This window comes from Uranotaenia lowii, chromosome 1, assembly GCF_029784155.1.
Source record: "Uranotaenia lowii strain MFRU-FL chromosome 1, ASM2978415v1, whole genome shotgun sequence".
Taxonomy (NCBI): Eukaryota; Metazoa; Arthropoda; class Insecta; order Diptera; family Culicidae; genus Uranotaenia; species Uranotaenia lowii.
In genome coordinates, this window is record NC_073691.1 from 135,099,941 (window position 1) to 135,122,632 (window position 22,692).

The window sequence follows — 22,692 nt, forward strand, 5'->3', positions numbered from 1 at the left end:
AATTTCAGGTCTAAATCTTCAAAATGGTTCGAATTTTAATTTTTTTTTTATTTTTTATTTATTTTTTTTTTATTTTTTTTTTTTTTGTATTTTTCAATCAGTTTTGAAACTACCATTAGATACAAACTATTTCCGTAACCTCATTTGTTCCATAGACGATATTGATTTAGAACAAGACTTCGACCTAACCCTAATTTCATCAACTTTAATTTGCTTCATTTTCGCTCTCGTCAAAACAGTTTGATATACTGCACTTCCCTTCAATGCATCACGTTTCACGCCTTGGTCAGAATCTGCGGTAGAACCATCTGAAGTCTCCATGTCGCCAGCAACTTTCCGGGCGTGTTTGCGCCGTTCTTTTACGGTCTGAAATCCATCCTCGTCAACTGTACAATCGTTTGCACAATCAGCTTTGCTATTTTTCTGAACTAGCGCGGCGTCCAAAACTTCAGCTCCCATTGGAAGCTCCGACTGCTCAGATGAGTTCGGAGCTTTCACGATTGTTGTACTTTTCGTACCTCCTGTCGATGCCACTGGAGGCTGCATCCCCTCCGTTTTCGCCGGTTCCTTAGACGTTCTTCGATTAATGCTTTCGCCTTTATTCCTGTTTTTCAAATCACGAGCCAACCAACGGTGAATTGGTTCGGTTTGAACATTTGCCGTTACCATGCTGTAAGATGGTCCGCCATGCTGTTGTAACCGCCCATTAACACTGACACGCTTGGGACAATTGACTTTTAAATGCTCATTACTGCCACAAATAAAACATTTATTGATCAAACCATCATAAAAAATTCGAGCTTGAAAATTTCGGACGACGGTATTTCCTGCTTGATCGCCATGTACACTCCGCGCACAGTAGTCCAGATGGGATATCCAGTTTCTGCCGCATATCGCTCGCGGATCATACGCTGGATAGTTCCATACTTGTTCAAAACTTCCGATATCTCGTTATCTTCAATCTCAGGCGGGAGATTGAAGATTCGAACATATTTGTACGCTGTAGTATCTGCTGATAATGTAACTTGTATTGTCTCTCCGTCGCTGTAATCGAACTCGATCGATGATGGCAATCGGAAAAGCACAGCTTTCAATTGTTCCGAGGACTTGAATTTTACGAACACGCAAAATTCTTTTGGCTCCTTGTACATAGCCAACAATGTCTCCGATTCCAAACGCAGTTTAACCTGCATGAACCGAAACATTTCCAGCTCAGAAGGCTCTCTTTTTCCTAGTCCAAAAAGTATACGCATGGTATTTGTTCTTGCTTCCTCCATTTTATCAAACTTTTTACGATTCCGATCAAACCACTTTCTATTGTTCAAGTCAAGGTCGTCGTAGCCAAGCTACAATACGACACTGAGCTCGCGATCCAAATCGACTGTTCACTTTGACGTTTGAAATGAAACTGATTTTAAATTCCGAAATTACGAGTTTCGAAAATGAAAAATTTATAACATTTTAAATTGAAATACAACACCAAGGTTCAAAGCATGATTCTATACCAATGAATCATGATCCAAACTGAAAATCAAGAACAATAAACTGGATACTTACTTGATATTTTTCCGCAAGTATCCGCAAGTAAGTAATTTTTGCAAAAATCTGGCTAATATGCTGGAAAATTTCGGAATTATTCCATTAAAATCAAGAAGGAAAAACACATGGGAAACTGTTTTTAATTTTTCGAAACACATCAGCCGATTCAGAATCATCAAAAGAATTAGGCTTCCAAAAATCTTTTATGTTTATTTTAACAAAATTTGTTGAAAAAATGATTTGGACGCAAGATACATATTTCTGAGGACTTCATTAAAATTTTCGTTTGATTTTGAAAAAAAAAGTGAGAAATTCTGGTCAAAATCTGGAATATCTGGTAATCTTAGTCTAACTTTATTGAGATTCAATATTTGGGACTCAATTACTATCAACAAGTGAGAATTTTTTTTAAATTGTGGTCCTGGAATGAAATTTCGAGGGTTTGGAGTAGAGATTTTTACACTTGATTAATTTAAGTAGTTAATCAATATTTGATTAGAAATTTCAAATTTTATGTTTAGTAAAAAAAATTACTTGGCATTTTAGGACCTTCATGTGGGGGGTTTAATCCCCCACATTCTATTTCTGTGCAGTGATTCTTATGTCCGAAGCCTTCAATTTTGATTTTAATTGAAAATTTAATTTGCATTCATTTTCTATTGTTTCGAAAATATTTACTCAACATTTCCAGTTCAGAATAAGGATCATCAATTTGAACAATTTATTATCAACTTACCTGAAAAAAACATTGATTTGAAACTTTGAATCTGATTGATTTTGAGTGATCAGTGAAATTTATATTTTTTTCGAATTTGTGTGATGGTCTTGACTCATGAGTGAGAAAATGGTTTTTAAAATCAGTGCCCTATTTACTGTAGTGTGCATTTTTGGTATTGTTATTATTTCTAGCTAAATTTTAATTTCGAACCCTCTCCCCCCCCCCCCCCCCCCTCCTCTATGAGCGGGTCCTTCGCACGGGCACTGTCCTTTCGCGACGTTTGCACGCGAAGCCTCGACCTTGGAGACGAAAAAAAAACCCCTCAAAGGAAACTAAACTAAACTAAACATTTAATTATTACTGACAATGTATGTGACTTTGTGTTTTTTAAATTTAATGAAAACCGGTTCGCATGCCTACAGAATATTCTAAAAATAATTTTGCGATACGAAAATATTTCTGTAACTCTTTCCTGAACCGGAATATCTTGTAATCAATGACAATCATATGATGATATTTGATGCGATAAATGTAAAAGAAAAATTATGCCGATTTCTCCCAAGAGGCTCTCACAAATCAAGAAATCAACTAACAAATTATCTGATCAAACCACACAAACAGTTTAAGCTTAAGACGCGTCAAGCGAGCAAAACCCAATCCCATACAGATGGATACGCATTTTCCGAGGCGCATTGTTCCACGCTTGAGGGAAAGGTTTTTCGGAATCATATGGCGGTGAGATGCGGGTGGCGCGAAGCCGTTGATGGCTGACTGAGTGGCACCTTTGGCTTGTCTTCTGACGGCGATGGTGACGCGATAATGGCACACACGGTTTACCTGGGAAGGTAGGAACCCGTGAGGTGCATCACATTAGGGTTCACTCAGACGTCGCAAGGTAAATTAATTTGATTGTGAAAGTTGACGGAAGTGGCGCAAAAATCTTACCGGATAATGAGTTGGTGAATTTTACTTATGGCTTGAGAAATGTATTTATGAATTTATTAAAACATTAGAGACGGGAGAAATTGGATTTAAGAAAAGTAAAAACTAAAGGCTCATGAAACGATTGATTTGCCCTCAATGACATTTCTTGATAACATAATGAAATCACCCTCCTTCTCCGTACCTCCTACTCCAACAAAATCTTCGTTCACATCTTTACAAACTGCAAGGCTATTTTGATAGATTGCAATTGTTAACGATGATTGAAGAGTGAAAACGTTGGCATACGATGCAGCCAGGGTTGGACGGTCCAAGGTTCCGGGAATGGAATTCCCTGTCTTTCAGTTGCACCGAGCCATGGAATTCGCTGCTGCTTTTATTCAGAAGATTGGAACGCCTGTCGACATCTCTACTTTATGTGAGCAGTGTTTTAATGCTTTCTCTATGGTCTCTAACCAGCATGTACATATGTTATGGTGTTGGTGAAATGTTTTCCCTTTTCAATAACCTTCCAATTTGATCGGGAAAGATTGTTGTTCACATTGTGACCTCGGTCGGAGAACGTCTTAAATCGATTTGCTCTGGGTGAGTAAATGCATCGCAAAATAGCAAAGGGGTCGTTCAACCTGTTCGTATGCAATTTCTTCATTGACACAAACAAGCCACCGTTATTGAGTAGAAGCCAGGATAAAATAAGCGGGATTTCACTTGGACCAAATTAATAGAATTCTCAAATTTTGGGTGCAAATGGCTACAAAAATTTAATGAATCTTGTTAGATCAGGTGGATTGTATGTTATGTTGAATTTTTGTTTGAAATTTTTAAATTTTAGGTATATTTTTTACCATCCATTAAAAAGTTCCTTTAATGTTTTACCATCCATTATAATTCACAACTCGAATTAAAACCATCGATAAATTTCAATCAACTGGTTAGACAAAATAAATTTTTAATCCCATGGAAAGGCAACTCAATAGAGATGAACAAAGTTTGTGTTGGGAAAATTTCACCGTAAACCATTCCTATTCAGGAGAGCATATAAAAAAAAACTTTAATATATCTCAATGAGATATTAATATACAATCCAGTTTAAATTTAAAATTCAAATTTTGAATTCAAAATTTCTTGAATCTGGGTTATATCTAATTTTTATTGATATACTTGAATGGGAATGAGTTCATTTTCAACGATCAAGACCTTGTTAGCGATTATTATAAAATTTAGAAATTACATCTTTATTTCTTAATATTTTTTTCTTAAGGATCACGAACATCCAACTTAACGGTCCAAAAAGGACTCTGGTGTTCAACAACAGCTCTCGAGACAATGTCATCTCCAGTTTGCACTCCTGGTCGTAATGCGTATGCATTCTCTCGTATGCTTTTGTTATCTGAAGAAATGAATCATAAAATTCATAAAATCTTGAAAAATATTTAATTTAGTTGAAATACGATTTTCCCTGTGTAAGATTTGAAATGCGGAAATACATTTAGAATTATAGGAACCGATTGCTGTACGCAACATCATTAATAACGGATGTGTAACATTCATTTCATTACATGTGGCGTGATAAATAATTCGAATGTGTTGCGTCCATTGTCAAATTTTCTTCAGCTTTATCGATTAATTCTGAAGAACCTCGTTTTGCTGTTATTTTCATTCGTTTATTCCGCGGCTTTCTATCATCAGGTTGTAAATTCTTACGTGAGTTACGGAAATGGGTTTCGATTATGCCTTCATGCACATGATTAACTCCTCGCCCGTTGTTTTTCCAGAAAAAAAATGCTTAAAGATAAACAATAATTTTCTTTTTTTTTTTAAATATGTCTTTATTTGTATCAATTCATCATTAACTTTATACTACATTATAACATTAAATAAGGTGTTCAACTCAATAATGAACTGTTCAGAGCCCTATAGTTAAATAGATAATAAAAATTTAATTATTTGACTTAAATTTTCTGAGCCCAATCAAGTATTTTTATGCAGGAAAACATCCTGTAATGTCAAAACAACTTAAACTTAACAACTTAAAACTAAAACTATCCTAAAATTAAACAAATTATAGAGAGAACGAATCTCTGCGATGGAAGACTGCATCAATTTGTCTCTGAAGTTAGAAATGATTTTATTGCCCATCTATTCGATCGATTCAATGCCCGCAATCCGATAAAGATCATCGGTGCTTTGCTAAAGTGGTAGCCGTAAAATAATTTTCAGAACTTTGTTCTGAATCCTCTGGATAGTTTTCTTCCTCGTCGCGCAGCAGCTAGACCAAATCGGAACTGCAAACATTCTCGCTGGTCGACACACCTGTTTGTAGATGAGCATCTTATTCCTCTGGTACAGTCTAGGTTTCCTGTTGATGAGAGAATAAAGAGATTTAGTGTATTCATTACATTTAGATTGAATATCTTCAATGTGATTTTTAAAAGTAAGATTTCGATCAAATGTGAGTCCCAAGTACTTCACGTGATCAGACCATTCTAATAAAACCCCATTAAAAGTTATTAAATGATTTTCATAAGGTTATAAAAAAATTGCTCTTGGCTTATGGGGAAATAAAATAAGTTGAGTTTTGGAAGCGTTTGGAGAAATTTTCCACTTTTTTGAGTAATTCAAAAAGGAAATAAAATTTTGTTGCTATCTACTGCGTACCACCCGTAAATTCCGACCTTTGGCTGAAAGCAAAGTATCATCAGCAAATAATCTTCTACCTTTTTCTTCTGGTACATCAGGAAGATCAGAAGTAAAAATATTGTATAAAATTGGCCCAAGTAGACTGCCCTGAGGGACACCAGCTCTAATGGGTGTCCTTTCAGAGCATGAATTTTGATAGCTTACTTGTAAGGTTCGGCTAGTCAAATAATTTTGAAGAATTTTGGTGAGATATACAGGAAAATCAAATCGAGCTAATTTAGCTACTAAACCTTTGTGCCGAACACTGTCGAAAGCTTCTTCAATATCTAGAAGAGCAACACCAGTTGAATATCTTTCAGATTTGCTAGCGTTAATCATATTAGTTACACTCAAAATTTGATGTTAAGTAGAAGATCCATGACGAAAACCAAATTGTTCATCAGGGAAAATAGAATTCTGAGTAATGTGAATCATCATTCTATTCAAAATAACTCTCTCAAATAGTTTACTTAAAGAAGGAAGCAAACTTATTGGTCGATAACTTGAAGGCTCTGAAGCACTTTTTCCAGGTTTCAAAATTCGAGTGACTATGGCATTTTTCCATTTATTTGGAAAATAAGCCAAGTGATAACATTTATTGAAGATTTTAACTAAAAAATTTAAAGTGCTTTCAGGAAAGTTTTTAATAAGAATGTAGAAAATCCCATCTTCTCCCGGAGCTTTCATAGTTTTAAGTTTTTTTGAAAATCAATTTAAGTTCATCAATATTTGTCTCAGAAGAACTTTCAAATACATTTTAATTTGAAAGAATATCATCAAATTCTAGGGAAACTCGCGCATCAATTGGAATAATCACGTTGAAATTAAAATCATGAGCAGACTCAAATTATTGAGCCAAATTTTTAACTTTTTCTGCGTTATTTAAAAGAAGTTTATCTCCATCTTTCAAAGTAAGATTGGCTTAGGGGGCTTTTTCAGAATTTTAGTTAATTTTCAAAATGACTTTGAGTAGGGATTTATGTCCTGTACTGCTTTTGCAAAATTTTCATTACGAATAAAATTTAAACGACGTTTGATATCTTTTTGAAGGTCGCAATACATAATTTGGCATCGACGAATGTTTTTCAGTCGCATCAAAAACTGAAGATCATCATCGATCAAAGGTTGATTAAATTTATGTTTAACTTTAGGCATTGAAGCGGCTTTAGCATTTACTAGGTATTGAAGTTGTCAAATTTTCTACAACCAATTCAATATCTTCTAAATTCTAATTCTATTGAAATCAGTGGAACGTTTACATCTAAATTAGGTTCAATAAAGCTTCTATATAATTCTTAGTCAGCTTTTTGAAAGTTAAATGTTGATTTTAAAGGGTTTTCAATGGAACTTTGAGATTTAGAAAAGCTACTGGAAAGTGGTCTAAATCGAGGTTCGCATGAGTAACTAATTGACAACAAAGCTCGCCTAAATTCGTTAGAACCAAATCAATTGTGAAGGGATTTCTTATTGAAGAGAAACAAGTATGCGCATTAGGATATTCAACAACATTTCACAAAATTTTAAAGAAAGCATTGCTTTTCATATTCAAGGGTGTCCACGATGAAATTTCCACACACAAAATTGATTCGCAAAATTCGAGTTTTCATCCGGTTGCCATCAAATTTTCAGGGATTGAAAAATAACTATTAAAATTCATTTTACCATTTTACTCGTATTTTATAGTCCGCAAATGCCAGCCTTGACCCCGGCCAAAAGATTCTGCACAATCTGTGAATCAACCGATTTTTGCATGTAAACCCATACTTTCTGCAGTTCCTCGACTGTCTTCACTACCTTCAAAAAGCTTCAGTGATGGCAGCAATATGTATGATTTGAGTTTTTAAAAATAAGATGATTTCATCTTGATTAGCCAGCAAATATTTAACGTTCCAATTCATAATACTAAACCATCTATTTGGATCCATGAGGGAATCGTAAAGTCATAATAATTTTGTTAGCATAATAAGAAGTTTGGAAAGCTTCTAACATTGAATTCGCTTTCAATATAAGTTGCATCATTTCCATTAAATTTTGATGCAAAAATTTTAATTTTTTCTCAGTAATTACACTCAAATCAACAAAAATGTTAGGATCGAGAATGAAGGAGAAGAACAGGTATTTGAATTTCTGGGTCTTTCCCAAGCCTTCGCATGTAGGGTAAGTGAGCCTAATTTCGCTATATTTTGTCAGGGGTTTTTAGATTTGATATTATTACGCCGAATCTTTAATACTTAGACTTAAAATTTTTTGGTAACTAAATTTAAAATTTTTTTCTGAACTTTATTTTTGTTTGAAATAATCATTTCAAGCCTCAATTTACGAAAAACATCATATTTTATAAAGTGTGTCGATGTTCCTAATTTGGCACTAATTGTTCCTAAAGTTAACATATGGGTGTTCCTAATGTTAACATATGAGGAAAAATGTATCCGCGAACCCAATATTTGTTCCTGATTTTGCATATGGGTCTGTTTTTTTAAACTTTAATCAGAACAATCTCAAAACTCACCTTCTGATAAATTTTACAACGTTTTTTGAATATGAATAGAGAAATAAGCACTATTTAAATCCAACACAATATCCCTTTACGCTAGTTTTGAAAAAAGTAGTGGATGTGGAGCTTATTAAAATTCAAACTTTTACTTTTCCAATGACTACATTTATTATATTTCAAAAAGTAGAAAATTCATTATTTTGGATACAAATAAGTACAGTCAAACAGACCATCATGCAATAGCATGGTTCGATGCAACATTTGTGTACCACAACACTTATTTTAATTTTATTTTAATATAATTTAATAAAATTATCATTTAATGATAACAAAACGATGATGCCATAGTTTCTCACATCGTGAGTTGTTTTTTTCAAGTATTTGATTCTCATAGAAAATTTGAAAAATCGAAATTTTTACATTTTTTGATGCTGTAAAAAACTTTACATAATTTGACGGATTGACTTAACGATATTACCTATAAACTTTATATTGATTTTATTATCCTATATCAACACTGTCGGTGTATGAATATTTTTCGGACTATCATTTAATTGTTTTAAACAAATAAATATTTTCAAAATTCCGTAAGTAGTCTGGGCTAAAATGCATCGACATGCAAATCAATGATTCACAGTTTAAATCTTGTTTAAAATATGATGTAAAATTTTTTGTAGTATTTTTTATCCCTAAATGTATTCAGCACCCTTATGCTTTCTTTTTAAACAAATCTTTGACAGAAAAAATATAAACTTTAATTCTAACAAAATCAAAAATAACTGCAGATCGTGCTTTATGCGTAACGACATCACAAATATGTCAAAAACTATAACTATTAAAACTTTTTTTTTACGTTAATTTGATGTCCCATAAACCTTAAAACTTTTTATGTACAAACGGTAGGATTATCTGTGGACATTAGGTTTTTAGAAGCCATTGAAGTTGGAAAGTGTTGCATGATGCCCCAGATGACGGTATATAACGTATTTTATTGAGATTTTTTTTTTAATTTTTTCTTTCGATTCTGTTCTCGTTGAGAAGCTCTCTGTAACTTGATGGTTTTCTCCTCTGTACCGAAGGGTGCGTTTTTAACGACCTGGCGAAAATATACATTTTTTGCTTAGAGATACACTGAAGTAAAAAAAAATCATGTTTTATTAGCTCAAAACAATTTATTTTAATAGATCGTTAAAAATTAAGTTAAAACACAATTCAATCAATCAAATTTATTTCAAATACATTCTATGACTTTGATGTAGTTTGGGAAACTTTGACTATGTCCATAATTAGGAACACATTGAAAATAGTGTTCCTAATTGTGGACATATGCTTTTTTTTTGTTTTTACACGAAAAAACCATGGTTCTAACATACTTATTACTAAAATCATGATAAAAAACAATCCAAAGAAAAATTTCATAAAAAAATCGGTTGACAAATTCAGCTTTAATCTTCCATTTATAAACAGGTGTTTTTTTAAGAAATTTGCTAACAATTCCATTCAATTTGGACATACTTTGAAACAATCCGGATTTTACGAAAAATCCTGTGAGTTTGAAAATTATTTTGTTTGTTAAATGTAAGTTCACATAATCCGTTACATTATCATTTTCTTTGATAATTGTGATGAGTGAAAAATAACGTCAAAAACAGTCATAATCGAACGGTATGTTAACATTAGGTACACGTGCCAAATTTGGAACACCTACCCTACGTTGAGACTTGTTTTTTCTCATTAGTCATACCCGTAGCAGGCAAACCATTTTCAACCACCGTCAAATGTCAAACAAAGAGTCTGGGGCGCTGAATTAACACATGTAACATTAAAATCACTTCGAGCATTACCAAGACGAGATTCTAAAGTATTCCGAGGCTGACCGCGAACAGGCAGATTGTTTGCCGGCCTGACATGTGAACACCGGACAGTCTATGGAACAATTGGAGGAATAATTACCTGCGCAATTCGCACACTTGGAAAATTTTGTTCGTGGTTTATCACCATCAAAAAAGCATAGAGCTTTTTCATGATCGAATGAGCCGCAAAGTATGCATCTGGCATTCATTCTACAATTTTAGGTGCCGTGTTAAAAAGCTTGACAACGACTACATTGCGTAATATTTTGAAGAAAATTTGTAGAAGATTTTCGAAAAGGTTCAAATTTGACTCGACAATGGAAAATAAGACCAGCCTTTTCAAGAATTTGCAAATTATTAACCTGATCCTTTTTTAAAAAAGTAAAAAAAAACTCAGGAGCAAAACCAACAATACTGATATCATTCGTGTTGGTTCTTTTCCTCATTTGAATTACTTGAATCGGAGAAAAATCTAACAAAGAATTCAATTCGGTTGTGAAATCATCCGGTGTCGGATCGCCGGTGAGACCACGAAGTACAACTTTGAAGGGTTGGTCAATTTTAGTGTCGTATGTTAAAAATTGGTGTTTTTATTATTCAAATAATTTAATGTTTTTTTGAAAATCATCAAAAGGTTCCTCCAATATACGAGCAGTTCCCTTTCGACCTATCTGAAGAGAAATCTTCACATCCTTGACGGAAGTGACAATTTCTTTCCGAAAGGCATTGAAGTCCGGAATCGTGCCGTAATAAGTGGAACCTTTTCATTTTTAAGAGTATAATAAGAAGAAGATTTCTTAGTATATAGGGGAGAATGAGGATACTTGATCCCTGGGGATGCTTGATTCCTTAGCTATATCTCCAAACTGGAATCAAATGTTCTAGAAAAATGTGCCAAATGGAACAAAACAGCAATGGTTGAAGTTCAAAATTTTTTAACAAAATAAGTTTTTGGGTTATTGAACTTTGTTTGAAAAATTTCACAAAATGTGACTTGAAAATCTTTTTTCATCATTTTAAAATGTTCCCAACATGAAAATAGTATAACAAAAATATTTATTCCAATACATCAATCTTTCGAGTGTAAAATGAACTTCAAAATACAATATTTTTAAAGCGATGGAAAACTCCCAACTTTTTTCAGAAATAGTTTTCTAAAATGTTGATTTTGGGTACAATTGATCCCTAATATATGGGTACAAATGATCCCGGTATATTCTTCTTCTCAATGGATCGTGGTCATTGCTGATTACGAGATTACTAATATTTATCCAATAGCTAATATTCATCCATCAATCATCTGAAGAAAAAGGCTAAAATAATTGACTTTCTCTTGTTTATAAAAAAATGCGCCCGTAAGTATGCAATGTCATAAGGGTTGAGAATAAGCTATTGAATTTTATTTTCTGATAATTATAGATTGTGAAATGAGAACAAACATGACAAAAATAGTCAATTGTCATTATATCTTGGGGTTTTGTTTGATTTTTCCATGGATTAGGGCTTCCTGAATAAAGGATCAAGTCTCCCCTAACTTCAAAAATCTCGCAATTTTTATACTCCCACGAAAATTCTTCTAGTTCATCTACGGGTTCAAGTATCGTTCTAATTTTAGAAGCATAGAAACTTGAAGTTACACGCTGTCAGAAAATGTAAAAGAGTGCGAGTTGCTAAATTTTTCCAAAAAAATATGGTGAAAATAAAAAAAGGGGATCAAGTATCCCCACTCTCCCCTACTCTTATCAGAATTAAAAATGGATATTTCTTTATCACCGATTGGCTTTTCGGTCTTATCATGTTAAATATAACACTTTTTATATGTGCTTCATCCAACGTTTCGAATTATATTAATTCATTATCAAGGAACTAAAATTAAATACAGCAGCATAAAGCCTATTTTCTCATAATTAATACTAACATTAATTACTCACTCGGACATTCGTGTTATTGTCCAAAGCAGATGAACTCCAACAGCGTTCTTCAATCGTCGGGATTCTGGCTATAAATTTTGAATTTCAAATTTCATTTCATGTCGGAAGTGAGGAGGATCGACACCACACAAAAGCACACGATTCGCAGCCTACTGCCTGTGGTCAAAGATCCGATATCGCCGATCGATCGCTCCAATGTGGTCTACCATATCCCATGCGCAGGCGCTCCCGAACGAGATGAAGAATGCTCCAAATGCTATGTTGGGCAGACCAGCTATAAACTACGGACTAGAATGTCGAAACATAGATGTGATGTCACCATATTGAAACGCATATTAGCAACAGGGACCACAGCGTAAAACCCCAGCATCAGGGAACTGCGGCAGTCAGCTGTTGTTGAACATTGTTCCGAACAGGAGCACATGTTTGACTTCGATAAAGCCACCGTCCTAGACAGTTCCAACAAACACCGTAGGCACCTAGAGGTACTCGAAATCTGCTACCTACCGTCAACATCCAGAGCGACACAAACGGGAGAGCAATCTCGTACGGCGGAGTGTTTCACTCTCTTGCAAACACTCGCAAACACTCATGGACGCCGGGTTCTGGTGGTAAAGAAAACGCTACGAAAACTCAACCAATAATAACAAACAGTGAGTCGAGTGATAGAAGTTTTGCCACGGACGTGTTCCAAAACGACGGAGTAGGCGCTGACGCCCTGGCCGATACCAGAATATTGGGCACGTAAGTCACAAGCAAGCTTTCCTCCTCACTTCCGACGTGAAATGAGATTTGAAATTCAAAATTTATAGCCAGAATCCCGACGATTGATGAACGCTGTAGGAGTGCATCTGTTTTGGAAAATAACATGAATGTCCGAGTGAGTAAGTTAGTTCCTTGATAAAGAATTAATATAATTCGAAACGTTGGATGAAGCACATATAAAAAGTGTTATAATTGACCTGATAAGACCGAAAAGCCAATACATAACCTCAAAATTATTCCCGGTCGAACAACAAATTTATCACCGATGTTATGACGGACATTGAATGAATTAGAAATTTCAACTTTTTTGGCCGATGAACCTGAATTAGATCCCGCAATCCTTTTTCTTGCGACTTTAATGCCGGCCGATTACTTCCGCATGCTGGAAAGAAAAGAGAAAATATTAATAAAAGATAATGAAAATAATTTAGCACTGAAAAGTGCTGATTGAAAAACAGGTAGAAAATGAAATAAATAATTTAAAAAGTTCCTACAGGTACACAGCAACGATACAATGCTCCGGCAAACGTGTTGACGGCTCAATGGTACAGATGAAAGTGATGATTAAAAGTGTTAATAGTGATACTTGTTCTTCAAGAATTCAAGAATAAATGAATCTTGACCAAATAACTTAAAAAATACCGTTAGAACTCTTTTATATCGATTTGTACTTAATTGATAACATGAACAACCAACGCCGTGAAATATAATACTCCGATGGGATTTTTTGTCCAGAAACTTAAACAAACACACGCAAAACCCATGAAGTGTTCATTGAATGGCTACATTCGAAGCTGGACCAGTACTCGAATCAATTTGTTTGCTGTCATTATCACAAGAGTTTTCAATTGAACCAATTAACGATTGCATGTTTTGAGCCCCATAGCGATGTTTTCCACCAATAATGCATGCCACAAGCCACAACAGCGAATATTATTTTTTCGTTTCGTTATCTACACATTGTAGCCAATCGTGGGACATGTTCGGGTCCGAGAAAATGCCAAAACTTGCAACAACCGCTAGAAAACATTGGCTTGCGAGCGCGTGTGGAAAAGTGAAAACCGGACAAATGAACGTCAATTGTTTTACATAAGTAAAAGTCAAAGAAACCGATGATAAAATCACACACTCGCAGGCCAGCATGAGATATTCTGCTAGATGTATTCATTAGATTCATGTAACAGCACGACGTCATTCGGAAGATTCGATTACGGTCCTTGTGGGTATTGGGTTCATACATATATCAACGTTCATATAACCAAGACTATCCAATTCTTGGCAGGTGGTGATGAATAGAGTTCAGGCAGGTGTATGTTTTGTTGGTGCTTTGATCTGCTCAGCGGGCGGAAACCAAATATGAATGAACATTTTCACCTCAACACCAATTTTACCGCTGCTGCCTGGTAGATTGAAACACGGTAGGTTCAACATGATGATCTGTGTGAGTGATTATCGTGAAAATTGCTTGATTTGGAGATTATTCGCTTGGAGCAGCGTGAATGAATTTTAATTTGTTGTCAGCTGCCTCAAACTTTCGACTTATGGACTCGAGATGTTATGATATGATTAATTCAATCGATTACGCAGTAATAACCCCGAGTCTGTCAATATTATTAGCTCAATTTGAGAAGATTGACATAACAATCTGTTAAACCGTAGGCCACGTGTAAGAAAAAATAAACTGTTTATGATGCAATAATGAAAATAAAATCATTTCTAGATAATTCGAAAAATAAACGAATTTAATAAAATGTACATTTTTCCGTTTAAAATTGAATTTCATTTAATTTATTTTCAATGCCAATTCACAGGACATTGGAAAGTTATCGATAGTAAAAGGGATAGGAGCGATGAGCTGGAAGCTAAGAAATCCAGTAGTGAGTTGTGAAGCGCTGAAGTGCATAATGGTCGCCGAAATGAATGAGAAACATTTCCTTTTTTCTCCAATGGAGACCTGGACATATTTCTCGAATGAAAAGGAGCACCGTTGTCGTTTGCCTTAGTGCTGGTTGATAATCTGGTGGTCCAATACCTGAACAGGTGATGAAAAGCATTCAAGCGTCCATGGATCCGGATCATTTCCCAGTCCATTTGGTAAGATCAGAGACCTAACATGGGAGTATTATTCATGTATGGCAATTTGTTTCGATGCTCGCTTCCATCGAAAACGTCATGTCTCTTTCTATTTCACGGCCTTAGGCAGCTTCGTAAGATAGATCTAATGGAGTGGAAAACTGGAACTTTAGAGTAAGTAGCTTCTTGGATGGCAGATTTAACTAGGAAGGTGTCGTGTTCAAAGTGCTATCAGTCAATTGTGGCAATCTGTGTGTAATTTTAACGTAAATGTGATGAGAAGTCAGACTTAATCTAAGGGTTTTAAAATTTAAACAAAAACACTTGTCAAATCGTTGAAATGGTGTTGGAAAGTGTATAAAATATTCAAAAGTATTGTTTGAAAAGCTACACAATCCCCAAAAGCTTAAACTTCCAGTAAAACATTTAAGGTGTATCCGCTAGAGTGTCCATTTTCCGTTTCCGGGAATCGGGAAATTTGGTGGCTTGTTTCCCGGGATCCCGGGAAATATTCAAAAACATGTAAAATATATGCTGCATCGATTCAAATCCGTGCTTTACACGCAATTTTTTTTTCAAAATGTACTCTTCGTAATGTTTTTCTACTTATTTTATCAAATGAATTAAACTGTTTCCAACAATGATAAATTAAAAACAGTTAAACGAACTATAAAATAACCTGAATAAGTCAAATCAAGAATTCATTCATGTATTTGCTCTCCATTTTTAAGTTTTGAAATTCATCTGGCTTTCAAAGCTAGAGGGAAAGAAGTGTTACTCTCGAAAAAAACACGATATGCCTACCTGCTGCGAGATTTTTAATACATTTTTTTAAATGTTTTAGGTTGTCGCTCAAAAAAACGGTGTGGAAATACATATTATCTTTTTAATCCGATTTTTTCAAAATCGGGAATTCCCGACCGGGAAATCCCGGGACGGACACTCTAGTATCCGCGTACCTTTCACATTCGAGATAAGTCAAATTTGGCCAGGATGCCCAAATATTGCTTAAAACTTACCAGATTCATTCACACAATGTGCGGAATCAAACCAAAAACTTAAATTCTTCATTGAAAATTATATTTTTTTTGTTTTCAAAGACGATTTTTTCAAATCAATTTAAAAATGAACAGTAAAAATTTAATTTAATACTTAGTACGATAAACACTGTTGATGTGATTGAATGATAAATATATGCTTTAATAAATTTTCCTTCACTTTCCTCTTGTATTTTATTTTAAATAATGCCTGGACTTTGTTCAGATTTGCTCTATTTTTTCTATTGTTTTCAATAATCGCCCAGTAATGCCCGGTTGTGCGTAAAGTGTGGTATGCTTGAGGTCAAGAATCATCATTCTTTTAACTATTGTTTTGAAGATATCTTGCTAAAATTTGATCCTCATCTATCTCGATATCAAATTGCTTTGCATCTCTTCAACATATTTTATCCCAGATTTCACTGGAATTCGTTTTTTTCTATAATTGTCCTGAAAGCGACACGTGATCTGATGTCCTATCGGTAAGTGGTAACATTTTGAAAATGATGTAATTTACTATTAGAGCGCGCTGAAATGAAATTGAATTCTTGAAAACTTGGAAAGACGAGATACCCATTCTTGGAGAAGATCTTATGCATTACACAAACGTTTGAAAATAATCGACTCAAAAAATTGAGGGACATTCAAATGGAAGAAATAGAAGGAAAGCGCTTTCGTATTTTCTTTAAAACCTCGGCAGAATATTTGGCTAAATATTCGTTTCATCGAGTAGTTTGAAAGGTCAAGATTGCATGACTACTCCCATAGAATAGGTTGCAATACTCCAATGCCTATTGTATTAAGCAATTCTCTGTGCCGAAAATGCGCTGAAAAGTGTACTGTTCCAAAGATGATATGTGTAATAATGCACTAGTGGCATAATGACTCGTGCTCCCCAGAAAAATGATGCATGACCACTACATTCAAGCGAAACAAGGAAAATATTTTATGGGATTTTCTTCCTATTGTATAATTCATCCGAAAAACAAGAAAAAAAACAAGATTACCGTATGAAAGTGAGGATCGAACTTATAACACCATTTTTATATCGTCTATCCAAACCGACATTTTAACCAGTGTACTACCCGAGTCGGATGGAGGACGAGGGATATTTGGCTTTCTACCACCGATCAATCACCAAGACGCATAACGGTGGCATCCTGGCGTTTGGCCTCCTCTCAAGGTAGTGTTTTCTCTTGTGAAGGAAACAGGAAAGGAAATGGATGCCTATTAAATGGGAGCAGTGTTTTGCTTGCTTACTGCCTGTCTTATATACGCGTATTAATTACACTAGTTTACAGCATTTTTGAACTCAGTAAACTGAAGGTCATTTCCAATGTGAAATCGGGCGCTGAATCCGAAAATGAAATTCAAAAAAATCTCAGTAGAACCGTTTTTGAGTTATGCTCCAAATATGAAATTTCGAAAAAATTGAAAAAGTTCTTGTACTTAGATTAAAATATCTCGGACGGCATAACAGTAATTTGAAATCCCTATTTTGCATATTGAAGGTGAATAAGTTTTCTATCAATCATCTGAACACTGTTTTTGCGTTTGACCAACATTATTGCTGATATTAGTGACTTTATGAGAAAAAAAATTATAAAAAACGCATTTTTTTAGAGAAAATTTTGTTTTAACGAAAGTTTTAGACTCGATGGTAACATTTAAAAAATCTGATTTTCTTTTGCGCTTGAATGTAAATTTAAAACAAAGATTTCAAGTGGTTATTTATCAAAATCGGTTAAAAATTGGAGAAGTTATGGCTACTTTACCATAACTGAAATTTTTGGAGTTTTTAATAATTTAACGAACCGCAGTACACTTATCATAGTATAGGAAGAATGAAACATGATAAATCTCACTCGCTCCAAGTCAAAATTATTTATTAGCTTACCAGAAGGTCACATGCCAAGTTTCAGGAAGATCTGACCATAGGGAGGGGTTGCTTAAGTCTCAAACGTGAATAGGATTTTGAGGTATTTTGCTCGAAAGGAACGAAAAATACTGGTTTTTCATCAATAACATTCTTCATTACTATCTGATTGTTTTTTATGGTTGATTTTCTTAAAGCCTGAGTTGAGACAAATATTTCACCCGAAGACTGTAACTCGATTGGATTTGAAACAGAAAAGTTATTGCGGTTCAAAGGCCGCAAATTTTGTCCAACACGCAATGAGTACTTTTTACGCATTGCGTTTAATACGACAATTTTCGACACAAATACAATCTTTGAACCGTAATAACTTTTCTGTTTCAACTCCAATCGAGTTATCCATTTCCCGACCATTTTCACGTTCCCGCGATTCGGGAAATCTGATCATCCTATTCCTAGATTGATTGATGATCATGATATCTGATCATCATCCCGAATTTAACTCCTTCATACTATGATTTCAAAGTAGTCGAAGATTCCTTTGAATTCAGCTACAGTATTTGAAAGACCCAAATACTAGTATTTCACTAGCTACTTGCTAGCATCCTCAGTGGGTTATCGACTGAAGAAAGTGTATCATCCTTCATACTGGATATGTACGAAATCATAGATATATGGTATTCTGTACTAACTTTTTAAGTCTTATTCTTTATTGTCAAACCTATAAAAAAAATTGAAATATACCAATCACTTCCATCTGTACCGTTGAGCCTTCAACACGTACGCCGAAGCATCGTATCGTTGCTGTGTACCTGCAGGAACATTTCACATTATTTATTTTATTCTTACCTGTTTTTCAATCAGCACTGAAAAGGTTCCACCAATAACGGTCAGGATTCCTGACTTCAATGCCGATTGTATCCCAGTTACCCGAAAACCATTGCCCAGAATGAATTTTTCCCAGAATGACAAATACCCGAAATCAAACCCCAGAATGAACCATTTCCCAGAAAAAAATTCCCCAGAATGCACCATTTACCAGAAATTTTTTTCCCAGAATGGACCATTCCCCAGAATTTTTTTCCCCAGAATGGAACATTTACCAGAATGGCACAAATCCCAGATTTTTCCCCTAGTATTTTAATTTGTTTTTTTTTTCTAATAAATTCTTGTATATATCATATGATTCGAAATTAATTTTTTCAAAATGATTTTTCAAATGAAACTAAGACTTTGAAATTTTCCAACTAAATTTATTTTAGAACCAATATTGTGCTTTGTTTATGGTTTGGGTCTTTAATTGATTCAATACTTACCATGGTCCTTTTAAAAACCGTTTTGGTATCCGACTCCTCACGCTGCGCGTTCGAACTTGAAAGACGTTTTGTCCTTCACGCTGTCGCGTGGCGGACGGGGCTAAGGGATCACCCCTAGCTTTCACGCAGACCTAGGAAGCCCCGGCAGACCTAGACCAATGTCTTAGGGCCGCCGCTTCCGACGGCGGGTCGGCGGCCTCCTCGAATTTGGGAGCTTCGGCGGCTTTGTGCCGCCTCAGCCCCTTCATCCTCGTTGGTTGCGGCTTTGCCGCAAAAGAATAAAGTTATGAAACCCCATTTTTTTGTAACAATTCCTTTTTTTAAATAATTTCTAGTAAGGATAAATGTTTTCAATTTTCTGGGAAATGGTTCTTCTGGTGAAAAAATTTCTGGGAAATGGTACATTCTGGCGAAAATTTTTCTGGGGAATGGTTCGTCTGGGGAAAGAAATTCTGGGGAATGGTTCTTTCTGGCGATTGGAATTCTGGGTTGGTTTTCGGGTAAACGGAGTACAACCTTCAATGCCTTTCGGAAAGAAATCGTCACTTCTGTCAAGGATGTGAAGATTTTCTTTTAGGTCGGTCGAAGGGGAACTGCTCGTATATTGGAGGAATCTTTTAATGATTTTCAAAATTTATTAAATTATTTGAATAATAAAAAACATCAATATTTTATCTACGACACCAAAAGTGATCGTCCTTTCAAAGTTGTACTTCTTGGTCTCACCAGCGATCAGACACCGGATGAGATCACAATTGAATTAAATTCTTTGTTAGGTTTTTCTCCGATTCAAGTAATTCAAATGAGGAAAAGAACCAACACTTTTATTCTTTTTTATAGGAATTTAACCCATCAGGGTCATTCTTCCTTGTAAAAAAGAACCAACACGAATAATACCAGTGGTGTTGGTATTGCTCCTGAGCTTTAATTGATCCATTTTAAAAAGGATCAGGTTAAAAATTTGCAAATTCTTGAAATTATAACCAAAATATTACGCAATGTTGTCGTTGTCAAGCTTTTTGTGACGGAACTAAAAATTGTAGAATGAATGCCAGATGCATGCTTTGCGGGTCATTCGATCATGAAAAATCTTAATGCCTTTTTGGTGGTGATAAACCACAAACAGAATTCTTCAAGAGTGCGAATTGTACAGGTAATCATTCCTCCAATTCCATAGACTGTCCCGTTAGGGCAAAAATTATTGCTTCTAGGAAAAATCCCAAAGTTGTCAGAAAAGTTTCTGTGGTGGTTGAAAATGAGTTGCCTACTTCGGGTAAAACTAGTGGAAAAAACCAAGTCTCAACGTACATGGAGAATAAAGCCGACTGTTGATTCAATTATTTCAACTGATCATGTCAACTATGCAACTGTATTTGATTTTAATTTCAAGTGTTTTTGAACCAGTCATTTGAACAGTTGATTTTTTTCAATTATCCTTATTTGAACGTAAATTTGGTTTCCAGTACGCAAGCGTGTGGTGTTCATCATTCATCCGCGAAAAAAAAAGAAAAAATAAACGCGCAACGTGGAAGGTGAAATGAAAATTTATTTAAGTTTTACATAATTTTATCGATTGTAAATCTTTTTCCCCTTCTAGATTATCATCATGAACTGGCGACGGAATTCTGGCAATACCAGATTGGTAAGAATGCCGTCGATGAAGAACTCTTTGGACTGCTACCCCATTCTTTCCAACAGCAGCGGCAAAACCAGTTGTAAAACACCCGATTCCGGCGAAATTTGCCAGCTAGCACCATTTGGGGGGGTGAAGCTGGGCACACAAGCAACAAAAACAAAGACGAGGAACTGTTTGCAAGTAAGAATATTCATTAAAATTGTTACAGGGCGATTTACAATTCATTTTTTTCTTCTCTAGTGTCGAAAGAATTGACGAAGAAAAATTCCTGACGGATATTGGAAAAAAATAAGAGTTGCCCAGAAGATCCACTCCAAAAACGGATTTTAACGAGCACAGCAGCTGGCGGGACTGTTAGCGATTTGTGAAAGTGCATGCCCCTTTGAATGATATGAATGCCACCGGAATTTTTTTCTTTTGGATTTTAAACCAATTGGTTTATTCATAAACACCACCGGCATCATCTTGAAACATCAGCACCCAGCAGAAAAACTTTCATCGCTAGTGGTTACGATTTATTTACTAGAGACATTGAACGAGAACAATTTTAATGTGAATGTTACATTGATGCCAATGTATTTATTGGGAAGTTATGAACATCGAAAATATTAAATTTTCATAAATATTAATAAAAAGATAATAAAATTAAAAAAAAACTTCAACTTATCACATTGCAAAATCTATCACACCTATATTATCGGCTAAATTATATGTACAGATGAACGCAAAAAATAAACTATACACATGTAATTGAATCCATCGTATCTATAGCTGCATGCATAAAATCAAACATTTATTAATAGTGGAATCTATCATATTAATGGTTAATTGCGTAATTTCAATCACACAAATGTAATTTTTCTATCACATTTATAGTTGAATGCAAAAAATCAACAATACAGGGGTAGTTGAATATATTTTATCCATAGATGAATGCATAAACACAACCAAACAGCTTATTATATTTATAGTTTAATAATTAATAACACTAGTTTACAGCATTTTTGAACTCAGTAAACTGAGGGTCATTTCTAATGTGAAATCGGGGAATCCGAAAAAGAAATTCAAAAAAATCTCAATAGTGCCGTTTTTGAGTTATGCTACAAATATGAAATATCGGAAAAATTAGAAAAGTTCTTGTACTTAGATTAAAATATCTCGGACGGCATTACAGTAATTTGAAATCCTTTTTTTGCATATTGAAGGTGAATAAATTTTCTATTGATCATCTGAACACTGTTTCTGCGTTTGACCAACAGTATTGGTGATATTAGTGACTTTATGAGAAAAAAAATATAAAAAACGCATTTTTTTAGACAAAATTTGGTTTCAACTAAAGTTTTAGACTCGATGGTAGCATTAAAAAAAATCTGATTTTCATTTTCGCTTAAATGTCAATTCAAAACAAAGATTTCAAGTGGTTATTTATGAATATCGGTTGAAAATTGAAGAAGTTATGGCTACACAGTATTAAATAATTACATGTTATAACCTGCAAATAAATGGAACAAGTTATTTCTACTAAATTTTCATGACTTATGACGTAATGTAAATTCCCGAAACGAGAAAAACTGACATTGTAAATTTACATGACCATAACAATGAAACCGTTCCTGCTCATTATTCCTTTTTTGTTTTTGAATTATTATTTTATCAACTTCTAGCCATCAGCCTTGTAACAAAGCATGAAAATGATTAAAAAGATGTTCATAATGGTTTACCCAACCGAAATCCACGAGCTCCAGATTTTAAATGGTATTTTCTTGGCGCATCAAATCGAACTTGCTCCTTCTCGGTCGGCCGTTCGGTGTTTGTTTGTGAAACGATCTTGCT

At 34.6% G+C, this 22,692-nt stretch overlaps 1 long non-coding RNA gene across 1 annotated transcript; it reads left to right on the forward strand.

The window, feature by feature from the left end:
* The first annotated feature begins 20,715 nt into the window (after window positions 1-20,715).
* On the forward strand, window positions 20,716-21,467 carry LOC129742099 (uncharacterized). Its single transcript, XR_008736510.1, has 3 exons — window positions 20,716-20,755; window positions 20,821-21,039; window positions 21,100-21,467. It is a non-coding gene; the product is annotated as an uncharacterized LOC129742099 (long non-coding RNA).
* The last annotated feature ends 1,225 nt before the right edge of the window (window positions 21,468-22,692 follow it).